Source organism: Nicotiana attenuata, unplaced genomic scaffold, assembly GCF_001879085.1.
Source record: "Nicotiana attenuata strain UT unplaced genomic scaffold, NIATTr2, whole genome shotgun sequence".
In the NCBI taxonomy this organism is placed as follows: Eukaryota; Viridiplantae; Streptophyta; class Magnoliopsida; order Solanales; family Solanaceae; genus Nicotiana; species Nicotiana attenuata.
In genome coordinates this window covers 7,073-10,608 of record NW_017675766.1, presented here as the reverse complement: position 1 = coordinate 10,608, position 3,536 = coordinate 7,073, and positions in this window count along the sequence as shown.

Sequence of the window (3,536 nt, the reverse complement as noted above, 5' to 3'; positions counted from 1 at the left end):
TGTCAGGTCTGCTAGCAGTAAGATACAAGAGTGAACCAATCATACCCCTATACAACTTTTGATCAACTGATTAACCAGGTTCATCAACATCTAAATTAGTGGCAGTTGCAATAGGTGTGTCTATTTCTTTAGATTCTTCCATTTTAAACTTTTTGATCAGCTCCTTTGCATACTTCTGCTGATGGATCATGGTTCCATTTGGACTTTGTTTCATCTGTAAGCCTAAGAAGAAGTTAAGTTCACCCATCATGCTCATTTCAAACTCACTCCCCATTAGTTTTGCAAAGTCCTTACTTAGCTTATCAATAGTGGCCCCAAAGATTATGTCATCAACATAAATTTGTACCACAAAGAGATCCTTACCTTTTTCCCTTAAGAATAAGGTACTGTCAATTTTACCTCTTTTGTATCCATGTTCAAGTAGGAATTTGGATAGTCGTTCATACCATGCGGGTGGGGCCCGCTTGAGTCCATAGAGAGCCTTGTCTAGCTTGTACACATGCTCAGGACATTCCTTGCTTTCAAACCCTGGAGGTTGTTTCACAAACACTTCTTCTTTCAGGTAGCCATTTAGGAAGGCACTTTTGACATCCATCTGATAAAGAGTGAATTCCATATGTGCTACAAAGGCTATGAGAAGTCTGATTGCCTCTAGTCTTGCAACTGGAGCAAAGGTCTCATCATAATATATGCCCTCCTCTTGGCTGTAACCTTGGACCACCAGTCTTGCCTTGTTTCTTGTTACAGTTCTATCTTCATCAAGTTTGTTCCTAAAGACCTATTTTGTACCAATAACTGATCTATCTTTGGGCCTTGGAACTAGATGCCAAACTTGACTTCTCTCAAATTGATTGAGTTCATCTTGCATTGCATTGACCCAATCTGCATCCTGCAAAGCCTCAACAACATTTTTAGGTTCAATAAGAGATAAAAATGCATCAAAAGCACACAGATTCTTTAATTGTGATCTTGTTTTAACTCCAGATGTTGGACCAATGATAATGTTCTTAATGGGATGAGAACTTTGATACTTGTGAGGTTTCACTACCAACTGGTTTCTGCTAGATGTTTCTCCCATGTTCTGTTGCTGAGGAACAGGGTCATGAACAGGTTCCTTTAAGGGACTTATTTCAATTCCTCTATGATTAGTTCCCCCTGTCAGGTTGCCCTAGATTGAAGAACCTGTTCCATCACCTGTTCCTTCTGTTGGTGCCACTTTGACTTGTGCTGAGGCTTCAGTCAAGTCCTTTACCAATCCAATAGCTTCATCTTCATGTTCCTGTCTCTCAGAAAGAATGTTAGTTTCATCAAATACTACATGTACACTTTCTTCTACACACAAAGTTCTTTTATTGAACACTTTATATGCTTTGCTATGTGAAGAATATCCCAGAATACTCCCTCATCACTTCTGGTATCAAACTTACCTAGGGAGTCCTTTCCATTATTGTGCACAAAGCACTTACATCCAAATGCCCTAAGATGGGATATATTAGGTTTTCTCCCTTTAAGTAACTCATAGGGAGTCTTCTCTACAAGAGGTCTAGTCATGCATCTATTGATAATGTAACATGCAGTGTTTACAGCCTCTGCCCAGAAGCTATGGGGCAGCTTACTAGAAAGAAGCATAGTCCTAGCCATGTCTTCAAGAGTCCTGTTCTTTCTTTCAACTACTCCATTTTGTTGAGGAGTCCTAGGGGAAGAGAAATTATGATCTATACCATTTTCATCACAGAATTCAGCAAACTTAGAATTTTCAAATTCAGTTCCATGATTAGACCTAATGGATGCAAGTTGATTTCCTAATTGTTTCTGAGTTTTTTTAACAAATGCAGTAAACATGTCAAATGCTTCATCTTTAGAAGTTAGAAATAGAACCTAGGTAAATCTAGAATAATCATCAACAAGCACCATTAAATGTTTCTTTCCACCTCTCCTCATGGTTCTCATTGGTCCACAGAGATCCATATGGACCAGTTCCAACGGCTTGGTTGTGCTTACCATTTTCTTGATTTTGAAGGATGACCTTACCTGCTTCCCCCTTGCACATGCCTCACAAACTTTGTCTTCCTTGAACTTGATGTTGGGTAACCATATCACAAGCCATTTCTTGGCCTTGGCATTTTTCTCCCACTTCTTCAGGTCTTCAGTAGTGCAATCAGCTCTTGTCTTTGGCACATCAGCTCCTTCATCATTCTTCTTTGTGGTTGCTAGGGGACCATCATTGACTATGTCCCAGAGTTCATAGTCTTCCCCTATGATGTGATCCCTCATCCTGTTCTTCCACCAAGAATAGTACTGACCATTGAAGAGTGGAGGCCTAACAGTGGATTGCCCTTTCCAGTTCCCAGGTGGTGCACTCATGTTGATCTTTTCCTAAGGTGTTAGCCTCTTCAAGGATAACCTGCTCTGATACCAATTAATGTTTTATACGTCAATACCACACAAGAGGAGGGTGATTTGTGTGGTACCCACTTTTGCGCTCTAGAAGAACCTGGTTCTTCTAGGTATACAAACTCTACTGTTTGCGGAATAATAAGTACATAAAATAAAGAACACAGAGATTTTTACGTGGAAAACACCTGGCTCAAAAGGTGAAAAACCAACGACCTACTAATCAGTAGGATTTTCCCAATCTTCCACTAAAATCACTGAGCCAAAACAGCATTTACAAAACTCTTTGTAAACCTAAGGATTAACTCTAATCCCGTTGTAGCACACAGCCTCAACTGTTGCGACAACTTCAAGTTAGCATATAACTTGAACACTCTAAGTACCTAATACAATTGCTTCTATGAAAGCTGAAAGGTATAAGTTTAAATCACCTACTACAATTGAACTAGAATAAAGAAAGACACAATGGAATTGGTTCTTCTATCTCGTTCAAGTAGCTTCAGAAATGCACACTCAAATCTTCACATAAATTGCTTGCAAAATTGCCTCGCTCTTTTGCTCTCAATTTAGTGTTACTTCTCCGTTTGTGCAATACCTGTAAAAGAGAACAATCACTGTTATTTAATGAATTAGTAATTAGAGTTTGATTAAGACTCAATTGCTGATCTTCCATCGAGGTTGAGTCCTTAAAAAACACAAACTCCAACACTATCTTTTATCCGGATTGTGTTCTCTTCACATAAGGAGACTTTCTCTCCTTATCCCATATGCAACCTTTTCGATCCGATCAGGAGATATTTGCTGCTTGATCAATGAGACTCATCTCCTTCACGTGCATCTCACATGTGTAGGTTGATCATCATTGTGCTTCACATGATGGACATGGTCCATGACTGATTTCATTTATCATTCTTCAAAACTTCACCTGCTCTTGGGCCAACAATCCTCAATTCCTAAAACGCGAAAAATTAAGGAAGAAACATGGCGAAGCAATGACTATAGTTGTCCGTCACCAAAATTCATGAAGATAGCGTAGATATTAGCATACGAAAAATCAAAAATCATCTTGAATTCCTGTTTATGGCCCTAAAACGCCAAAAATGAGGGACATTCATGGCGATGTGATGATTTTTGTTCATTAC